Source organism: Ctenocephalides felis, unplaced genomic scaffold (assembly GCF_003426905.1).
Source record: "Ctenocephalides felis isolate EL2017-DRISC unplaced genomic scaffold, ASM342690v1 CF-g0.4_SCAFFOLD_01492, whole genome shotgun sequence".
In the NCBI taxonomy this organism is placed as follows: Eukaryota; Metazoa; Arthropoda; class Insecta; order Siphonaptera; family Pulicidae; genus Ctenocephalides; species Ctenocephalides felis.
In genome coordinates this window covers 40,107,888-40,120,182 of record NW_020537646.1, presented here as the reverse complement: position 1 = coordinate 40,120,182, position 12,295 = coordinate 40,107,888, and positions in this window count along the sequence as shown.

Here is a 12,295-nt window from a genome sequence, read left to right as displayed (position 1 = left end):
CGTTTCGCTTCGCATTCTCCGCTGTTGTTGGGTGTCACGGAACTAATTATTAACTCAAAGCCCCCTGTAATTAATTAGGATTTTCGGTAAATGTGATACTCGAACACATACAAGCGACCGAGACATTATTACGACTGATACGACCAAGTCAAATTTCGAGGGAACGATATTTTTGATTAGGTTTTGCACTTATAATTCACCTTCGAATTAGCGCGGCGATTTAATATATATATATATATATATATATATATATATATTAAATTTACTTTATACCTGTTTCGTTAAGATTGATTGTTCAAATTTATAATTAACTAATATAAAGTACATACTTTGGCTTTTTCAAGATCTTTTTTTTTTTAAAAAATAAAGGTTATTAGCATATCTAGATTTTATCTATGGGGAAGTCCCGTAACGCCGCACGGCACCAAGGACCGGACACTCTATTTAAAATGTATTATTTAAGCGAGTATAAATCTTTTCATTTCAAAATACAAGTGAAAGGTTATCCGTAAAATGGTAGAGTATCATTAGATCTTTTAACCAATTTTAGTAGGTGCCGTCAAATGAACGAAAATGTCTGTCTTTTAGCACCGGACACTAACACCGAACATATTGATATTTCTTGTGAGAATTTACGTAATTTATTCCAATTATTTAATTTTATTCTGTATGGGTGCTGACGGTCACTACATACCCGCATTTTTTGTATTTCCTAGTCAAAGAATGAAAAGCTTATGAATGCACCAGCTGAGAGCATCGGTGTGGCCCAGCCAAAAGGGTGGATGAATTGTGACTTTTTTTTGCAATATCTAAGAATGTGCAGACATCCCAGAGCGTGGAGATGGCTACATATGTGATCAATGCAGGTTATTTTGAAATGTCCGGTACTAGGTGCCACTGTTTAAAATCATATTTTTTGATAGCAAAGTTTGATTGATAGTATTAATTATTTTTTAGCAAAGATTGCGGTTTTGTTAGCTTAGTTTGATTTCTACCTTTGTTATCTAATATAAATAATAATTTAATTAACATTTCGTACAATATTTTTTGATTTATTTATAAATAACCTTAGGTGTTCGCCACTTGGGGACTTCCCCCTATATTTAATTAATCATATTAATTAATTTTGAGCGCATTAGACTATAATAAAATATATATATAGACTGCAAAAGGACTAGTTTAACATTGAAACATATTTAAGATTTTAATTCCCCAGTGAAAACTGATGGCACTACTGCTTGACATCAGGGTTGTTTGTGCCAGGGATTGACCCCGCGAAGCAACTGATTGCAAACCTTAGTGCTAACCGCTCCGCCACAAAAACCTCAAATAACGATAAAATAAAATTAATTTTTATTTACTAGTCTGTGTTTCTCAAAACAGATGTAAAATATGAAATATGTTTATATATACATTTTGCCTCTTTTTCTATCGAATTTTAAGGACCATGAACTCTAATGTATCTTTGTATTAAAATATCAGGACATTCATTGTATTAAATTAAGAGACAAGGAGACAAGACTATGGTTGATATATAGTTAGACGGAAATGAAAGTGAAAGGATTCGAGAATTGTAGATCCAGTTTACAAATCTTGAAAATAAAATATATATCAATGTTTATGTCTATTTAATATTGATTATGACTGTAGTACAGGGAACGACTACTCAAAACTATTTATTGTCTTTATTGATTGAACAAGAGAATAAGCCGATGGAATTATATTTGTTCCTACCATCAAATATTTCAAGAGTAAATGCTTTTCTTTCTTCTATTTTTACGATTTAATCTTTAAAATATTAGAGTTTTGTCTTATAATATGATTCTCATTTTTCGTTTACCATTCTCACTTTATTCAATTATTTTAAAATTCCTATTAGTCATCCGCACAACATTTGGCTCAGTGGAAAGATAATATTTGTGATTACACGTTTGCCACGAGTTTATTAACAAGGTCAATGTACTTCTTGCAACTAATTGCTAAAATTATGCGGTCATATTTTGTTTTTTACTTTAGGATGTGGCTGTGTCTACTCTATGCGTCGCTAATTAATAAATTTAAATGCGGATAATTAAATAATTCATTAACATTGTCTTCAATGTAAATGAAAAACACAAAAACTGTGAACCGTGCGCTGAGTGAGGCGGGCGGGCCGCCGCGTCGCGTTCATCAAAAACAGAACTTAATTATATTAAAGTTAATTAAGTGGAAAATACACTGTGTAATTAAAAAAACGAGGTCCGATGCTGGGACGGGAATTAGTGCCCTTAAAAAACTCATACTACGCAGTTGAGTAAAAAAATTGTATTGGAACAACAATTTGAAAATAATAGTCAGATCAGATCTAACTTAATACCAAACTAGTGATGCATGCATTGTGCAAATCGAGATTTTAAAAAAAGTCTTAAAATTTTTTGAGATTCTGGAAATTTTTGAAAAATGTTTTTTTGTTTTAAATTTTTTTTAAATTTTGTACTTTTTTCAAGGGTATGCCATATTATTCAGAAACTTTTGGAACGAACGAAAGAAAAATAAAAAATTTCATATTCGATTTTTTTGCGATTACTACAACTTACTCTACGGGAAGTTAAAAATTTATCTATGCTTACTTACATAAATAATTTGTAAATAAGTTGAATATAATTATATAGAAATAGTAGTTTGATATTATCAGAGATGTAAGCATCTGAAAAAAGTTAAATCAATTGTCCTTATTTTAATGGTTAGTGATTTTGGCGTTTTGAAGCCTTAAGTTGAATGAATATAAAATTTCGAATGGTGATATACTTTACAACTATATAAAGTTTCTATACAGGCATTCATCCAGCAGAAATTATTATTACAATTTTGAATTAAAATTCACTAAAGAGAAATTAAATTAAATTTAGTATTAAACATAAACAGAAAAACTATGTTATGTTTAAAATATTTTATAAAGTATCAAAACACACATTTTGATACCCAATTTGACTCCTATTTAGTGAATAAAATTATGAAATGTAATATAATAAATATCTAAAATGTATAAACTAATTAACAAAAATATCTACAAAAATACTGGGTAACATAAAAAACAAATAATAATGAAAAAAAAATAGAAAACTAACCAAATTATGATTATGATAATAAACAGAAGATTTGAGTAACGTTCATTATATTTATGAAGAGGCTATTATATACCTCTTAAATTTGAAATAAATATGGTGTAATGGTTAAGCTCACGGACTCGTGGGGACGAGGTTGTGAGTTTGAACTCCGCTCGGGGTAACCTAACACCGTGCAGCAGCGATGTCCATTTTCACTTGAAAATATATCAAAAATATGTTCAGGCAATGCGGTGTGAAATAGCAATGGGAAATCTCTTACACTGTTCTTTCCTGAATTGAGTTGGAGTTTAACTCAGCTCACAGACCTGCCCTAGGGCAGTATTATCCATTATTATTATATACATACATATATAATTATTATTATATAATTTTATTTCATAAACCAAAACCTTTATTTTTCCTAAAATTTATTTAATTTCCTATTACTGTATGTCATCTTCAGTGATAATTTAACCTTGATTAAATTGTAACTTATTCATTGATTTTGAAGAATCAGGTGGCACAGACTCTTAATTAACCTCATCAGTTAAACATCTTCTATTTTATAAGCTATTTTTATATGGTATCTTCGCATACAAGTTTAAATTTCCTTCCTCGAATAATATTTTTTAAATATAAATGCAAATCGAAATTCAAATAAATAACCAAGATAACACGACATTAATGCAATTTGCTGAGAATAAATTTGAATAAATAAAGTAATTTACGTTGTTGAAGCCATTACTTGATTTCAAATGCTCCTTGATAAGTTTATCTTGAATGTTTAATTTAAATAAAGATAAAGCCTGATACAACTAAGTACGTATTTAACTGATGTCAATATTGTTATTAATTGTCAACAAGTCGATAATTTATTTGTTTTTATTAACGATATTTAAAGTTTCGTCTATTTATGAACTGTCTATATTACATGATTTCTAATTAGAATTGTGTACAATTCCACAACGAGATCTTAATTAAATCTTTCGAGTTGTTTTAATTAAAATAACACGTACGGGTTCGTTTAATAAATTTGATAATAATCATAAAATTAAAGTCATACTTTAAATATGACATGATCGGTTTGTCATTGTAATTAGCATTTAGGACTTGAACTCTCATTAAAGAAATAAACTAATTGCGGATTAATTAATTCTATAATATTCGTTCACACAGTGGATTATGTTAAACAACGACTAAAGAAATATTGTTTTCACAATTTAACTCATCATGTAATTGTGATTGAAGAACTTCATGTAATTAAAATTAACATACACTCATTGACTGCTTGTATTTTTTTTAGTTTTTCGCTGGCGATACAATCTCATTCATTGAGCAGCTGTAATATCTGTCTTGTTTATAAAAATATTTTTCATTTTAATAACTTCAATGATTTATAGAAACTACGAATAATATAGAAATAATTTCAATAAACTTACATTTCTTACACATCATAAATGTTTCATTTGTTTTATTATTTTCGTTATATTATTCATGGGGGACAGGGTAAAATATTCTTCTCATTCAGTATATCAAGATTTGTACTACGATGTAACTTTAAAGTCTAATGACATTCTTACATAATGCTCCTCGGTGACGCATACAACGTACGCCGGTACGCATACAACGAAAGATCTCTATTCACTCGACACGACGATTAATCACAATCGTCCCGTATAGAAATGATTTCATCGATAGCGAGTGACGAACAGTTCGAGCGTAACGCAACTTCCGTTGCATTTTCACCGATTTACTCCCTAGTCACGCCTAAAGAAGTGTTACTTCAAAATCAGCTTCAAATAAATGCTGATAGATCAACTTCAAATAAATTATCAGATATTTAAATTTTATGAGTTCATAAAGTATTGAACCATTCTGATCCAAGTTATAATTAAGTATCAATAAATTATAAATTTTGGCACGAATAAATAGAACAAAAATATATTCTTATTAATAAAGCAGCTGCAGGGTGCTTTATTTTGATTATGAAAAAACGTATGGTAATTGTTTAAGAAATAATTGTCTACATGAAATATAAATATTCCAATTCTGGATCTTATTCCATATTTGTGTATATTCCTTTATTGATTAATTTTATTATGCTCATAAATGACGCTATCAGCGTTATTAATTAATGTATTTACTTTTGCTCATGCGTATCTTTAATCACAACTTTTGAGTTTGAATTTATATATATATATATATATATATATATATATATATATACAAATATGTATAGATATATCATTTTAAACGCAATACTTGCGAATTTTCAAAACAAGTATTTATAAATGATTAATATTATCTCATAAGATACTTGAATACTACATGATTCAATTGATACAAATATTTTTCAACCTGATCTAAGTTTTTGATCTGAAGCGAAATAAAATTTTAATGTGTAAAGTTCAAATGTTAATCTATGCTAATAATACTTATCGTTTTCATTCATAAAATATAGATCACAATTATAATAATAAATAATTCACACAAATAATATGCATTGGTGGGAAATACACAAATAAGTAGTGTAAAAATTGGATGAAAAAGTGATTTACAATTTATGGTGCCTGAATTAAGTATAAATATGTAACTATGACATAACAAAGGTTTAATAATATATTTTTATATTAATAAAATAACATTATTTGTACAAAACTGCATTTGATCTAATTCAATCCGATACAGTTCTGTTAAATATGAAAATTGGTAATATATTGGTAAAATAGTTTTAGGTGCTTAATGATTCAGAAAATAAGTATTCAAAAATAAATTTATTGATGTCTTGGAAAAATAGTATATTTCTGTATATCTTGACAGTTTAAAAAATTCTCACGGCTAATATATGTAATTGTTATCACTATTGATAGTAAATTTGCATCAATTGATCAAATTGATTAAAACTTTCTGGTTTTACTTCTTTGATATTGAGAACTAAAAGGTTGTTTCGAAATCGTTTAACTAACGTAATTTTATTATTTTTATATTTAATTCTTTTATTAGTCTAATTAAAATTATATTTTACATACATATTAACCACTTGACTTAAATATTGCTCTGAAAAAATCTTAATAGCCGACTGAAGTAGCAGATTCATTAGTGGTTTTAGCTTAATTGGATACCAATGATTCATGTATTAGATTAATTTGTAGCGCATTGCATAACCTTAATTAAATATCTATTTTAGTATAGATAATAATTATTTTACGATCGTTTAATTAGAATGTTTTTATTTCACTTGCAAGGAGAACACTAAAGATATTATGTGGACTTGTTTACAATATTGTGGTAAACATAATTAGTTTAATTTAAAACGCTTAATACTTGATCAGATAAAATAATAATTATCTAAATTAGAAGAATATTTCGCATTTAGTTAATTTTGTTTAATTAATTTACCAGTAATAGTTAGTAAGTAAGTTAGTTAGTAAGCGCGTTGGTAAGTGATATAAACTTTTTCTATAATATATATTATTTTGTAATAATATTTTTATACCTTCGTGAGACACTAATTGTATTTCAAAGTTTGAATTCTTTATAATATTTATTAAATATAATTAAACGACACATAAACATGTTTTGGTATCAATACCACTCATACCTCACAATACCTCATTGAATCGAAAGAAAACAACCTTACCCTCTTGCGTCCTGAATATATTGAAACGAGTTTTGTCGATCAAATTGTATTAAAAGAAACATCATCACATCGAAGCAAAATCATATCATTATTGTTATTATAATGTTGCATTAACATAACAACCCTCTTTTTAAATAACAAATGCTTTATTATAACCTTCGCTGAGACTCCCTTATCCCCATACTCGCCAATCGGCCACTCCACAAAAAAACTTTTAATGCATTGTATTCATGAAGAGACGGAGCTCGCGTTTATTTTTAATTAAATTCTGTGAGTTGATAAATACGCATATCCAATTTTGTTTAACGTATTTTTTCATTTCATAAAGAAAACGTGAATATATCTAATTAAAATCGGTGATGGAGTTCTGACAACAAAAAATATGAACGGGGGTCGACGATCATCAAGTATCGTTTCGAACGAAACGAAAGGGACTTGCTGAAAAATCGATGCTTCGTCAGCAATTCGATTAAATTAATATATATATATATATATATATATATATATATATATATATATATATATATATATGCGTTTATGTTTGGCGATGTTCCGCGGCTAAATTAAAATGATTTTATTTTTGGGTTGATTTGTATTTTACTGTCGAAGCCATTCACTATATCAACGTTTAAGCACGTATTTTCATCATATATTAGATTTTTTATTATTTTCTGAGAGTTTATGTGTTTAATGAATTCAATTTAATATCGAAAAGAAAGAGTATTTAATGGGAAAATTTTAATTATAGCTTATTTAAGTAATATTATTTATTATATTTGATATACATACCAAAGCTTTGAATAAGCAATCCAGTTGTAATAAAAAATCATAAAGTGTTTTAATTTTATTTTATTTAATGTCAACGTTTCTAAAGTACGTTCCATCTTCAGGACATCTGTCTAAATAATAATCAAGATCAGGATCTTGAATAGAGAATATATAAAACTATACTAGTGAAAAAAAATTAAATTAAAAAATTAGATTTTTTTTACTATATTTTCTGAAACAGCTGGACCTGCCTTTGCCAAAAACTAATCACTAGTCGCAACGTTTTCCAATTATTACAAATTGAATTTTTTTAACGTATTTTATCATATATTAGATTTTTTATGATTTTCTGAGAGTTTATGTGTTTAATGAATTCAAGTTAATATCGAACAGAAAGAGTATGCAATGGGAACATTTTAATTATAGATTATTTAAGTAATATTATTTATTATATTTGATATTCATAATAAAGCTTTGAATAAGCAATCCAGTTGTAATAAAAAATCATAAAGTGTTTTAATTTTATTTTATTTCATGTCAACATTTCTAAACTAAGTATGTTCCATTTTCAGGACATGTGTCTAAAGTATTAATGAAGATCATGATCTTGAATTGAGAATATATAAGACAAATCTAGTGAAAAAAAATAAATTAGAAAATTAGATTTTTTTCTTTACAATATTCTCTGAAATGGCTGGACCTGTCTTTGTCAAAAACTAATCATCATGTTTTCCAATTATTACGAATTGAATTTTTTCAAACATTCCAGACTGAATTTTTTCAATGCACCAGACCATTTTTGCTAAAGTGTGCTAAAATGTTCAGAAACTTCGGAGAGGTTTCTGAGGAAAATATGCAAACATTTTTATTTTTGATATTTGGATTATTACTATAACTTACACTATGGTAAGTTAATGAAATTATAAAGTATTTTACCACTTTACAATCCTGAGTAAATGCGCCAACTTTTTATGAAACTTGCCAACACACCTCAGTACATTGTTTCAAAGAAAATCCTCTCGAAGTTGAACAATTTTTAAATTTTAAATTCATAGTTCTCCAAAAAGTCTTTATTCTTGAACACTTGGTGCATTGGCTTTATTATTAACTTCATGAAGGAGAAGTTTATGCTATTATCAAAAAATCCGATTCGCTAATTTTGTGTTTTCTTGACGTTTCAAGCCATTCTGAATCAAATGAGACCAAATTTGTAAAAAGTATGCGTGTGCGTGTGTGTGTGAACAGATTTTTTGTCGTAAAGCGACGTTTTCTCAAAAACGGCTGGAACGATTTCAAAAATTTAAAAGCAGTTCGATGTATCTCAATGAGGACTAGCGTTTATCAATTTTGCGCGACGATCAGCTAAGCCGTTTTTTTTTTTGTAAATAGCAGAAAAGTGAAAAATTTTTCGTCCACGTTTTAGCCCGCAATTCTGAATAGATTTTGAAATTTCAAAAACCGTTCGAAAGATATTTGTTGGGAATCAACCTGATTAGTTTTTGGTAAAACCGGCCGGGCCGTTTTCTTGTAACAAAGTGTTAAAAAAAATTCGACGATTTTTACGATTTTTTTCTTACGGTAGATACCATAGTCTTATAAATCATACTAAAATATTACGGCCATTTTTTCAGGACTGTTGGGATCAATACTATTTCCTTGTTTTATCGTGTAGCATAATGTTCTGAACATATAATACCAATATAATTACTACTAAAATTACTGATTTTCTACCGTCCACATGTAAGTTATTTGTGCAGTATACGATGGTGATTACAAAATAACAAGAATATGTTAGCAGTTAAAATGTAATACCAATCAATGCAAAAAGTGAATCATCTACAACTAAATTCTTGTTCTGATCGCAACAAAAATTCTTGACAAATCCAAGTATCATCAATCAAAATGCTTGTGTATGTGGGTATATCTATTTATGATCCGTGTGAATCACCATCACCTCTAGTAATATGCAATTCAAGATTCATTTATATGCAAATTTGCAAATGTTTGTTCTTAGCGATTATAGTTCAATCCGAGAGCATACGGGCAGTCAATCTAAGCATTATTCGAATAGAACATATTTACACATATACACGTCGAACACATATCATTTGAATGATATGTTTGTATTTAACTCGGGGCACTATCTGGGATTGCCTATAAATTTTAATCACCCATTTGCGTATCGAGAAAAACTCGTTGTAATAATTCTCCTGAGAGTTGTCTTAATCAACACCATTAAAACGAGGTAAAGTGTTCAATATAACATTGTTGCTAATGTTTCCGATTTAAATGGGATTTTTATAAACATTGACTTACGTGTCACGTTTTTAATGCAATCTTTCATTTTACTATAAATATTTATACAAATAGTTTCAAGTAGAGTATGTTTGTGGACAAAAATGCACATAATGATGATGCCACAAAGCAAACTTGATCAACTTAGTAACAAGTAACTTGTTAATAGTTAATTAAGACAATTTGCAAATTTACTACATAATTAGAATTTCTTTGAATGAAACACAACTGTTTCATACTTATGAGAATTCAAATTTTCCAGATCATTAATGATAATCAATAGAACTAGATTAATCAATCCAACATGATTAATATTTATGGAAATGTTTAAATTCGCGAGCTACGTAAGTGACTTAGTGGTAAGAGCTTTCTATTTCTTCGCGGACAGCTAGAAATCAAGCAGTAGTGGACCAAAACCAAACCAAATGAAACATCACAATACCTAACACTTATCAAACAACCAAAAGAACAAAACAACCATACTCCTATGTAAAATCCAGTAAAATTTAAAATCAAGTTCAAAATCAGTGAAATTCCCAGTGAATTTCTAATTATGGTATATATCCTAATCTTCCATTCAATTTTCTTTCTAAATATTTTTCATTCTTCTTCTTGTTTCTCAATATGTTCTTCTCATCTTCTAAACTAAACTTCTTTTTTTTTTCCTTCTTACTTCTAATACATTTTTTTCTTGAATTCTTAACCTAGTTTTAATATTTTATATTTTAATTCTGGTATTGCTGGAGATTCGAACCGAATTCCTCCAGTGTGAGTCGAGAACGCTACTGAGTGAGCTATTCCCGCCACAAAATATTTATTAAAATTCTATTTAAACTATTTGTGTGAAATCTAGTACTATTTTATATGTTATTTTAATATCGATTTCTTTCAATTTCAGATGATGACCATGGATGTGTCAAAAGCTGAGACCGGGCCACCCGGAGCTCCTCAACAATGTGCAGGGTGCGGGAAGCAAATCCAGGACAGGTGAGATAAATCATTTTCTACTTAGATTCGCCAAATCAATGTTCTAATTAATTTATTTCTGGATACAATACTGGATAATGTTTGCTACTATATATAGAAAACTTATCCAGGCCAGTTAATATCTGGGATATACGTACATACATGTAAGGTACGATATATATATATATAAATATATATATATGTATATAAATATATATATATATATATATATATCTATATATATATATATATATATATATTTCATTCCTCCTAGAAACAGCTCATTAACTAATTGCCTCTGCTTTCGACCGTAGGGGACTGTTGTAAGAAAAATGTGAATAGTGCAAGCAAAATCGAAAATTTCACAGCTGTTATAGTTCATTTTAGTATTTATACTAACTACTAACAGTTTGCTATAATCAATAGTAGTTAAGATTAATAAGAGGCATTTATAAGAATTTTTTGTTAATTTGTATATTTTGTTTCTTATAAGTTTTGGTGTATTTGGACTTTGTTCTAAAAATCGTTATAATATTACAAAACTATAATATTAAGCTAAAGTTTATTCTGCATTGATAGATTTGAATTCCATTTATTTCAACATAGGGTGAAAATACTGAAAAGTATCGATTCATTTAATAACTCAAATTCTTTAGATTAATGAATAAATTCTTTATACATATAATTTTTGTAATAATTTTAAATTTGCAGTATATTACATAGCTGAGATATATTAATAATATAAGATAATCTAATAGAATTATATTTATGAAGCACAGTCAAAAAAAACGGTATAGTTAATTGCTACGTATTATTAGCTAATAATTTAATTTTATAAATTAAACTATTAATTCTCAATTTTTTAACTAAAGGTTACGATTGTTTATTAATTTATCATTGTCATTAAAAAAATTACTAAGAAGCCTTCTGTTCGACGTTAAAACGTATACTCCATTTTTGCACTAACTTTACTTCATAAAGATCTAAATTACAAACGTTGAAATAAAAAAAAAAGATTTTCTTGAAAAAATTGAATTTTCTTTATATTTTGTTTTTTTTTTTTTAATTTTGAACTCTTTTTTTAAAGCAATCGCGCTGCATAGATTTTTTAGGGTCAAAATATCGAACGCGTAAGCGCCGCGTCGTAGTATAACGTGTAAGCATTGGTACGGATCCCATGTAAATGTACACAAAATTTATACTTATTAAAATCTCTATAAAATATCTGATAATATGTTTTGCATTTGTTTAATGATCATTTTTGACCGTTTTTACATTTTTTATTGGATCTCCGAATAACTAAATCTGCCTTCTCAAAAACTTCGCCAGTTGTTCACATCGACAATACAAGTAAATGTTTTTTGAATCATTCAAATCGGACGCTCTGTTTAATCAAAATAACTAATAAACAAAATAACAAAAAATAACTAATCTGCACGTGTCCTTATCAATAGGAACCGAATATTTTTCGAATCATTTAAATATGTTGATCCGTGTTCTCGAAAACGTCGATGAAATATTGTATCCACACATACATACA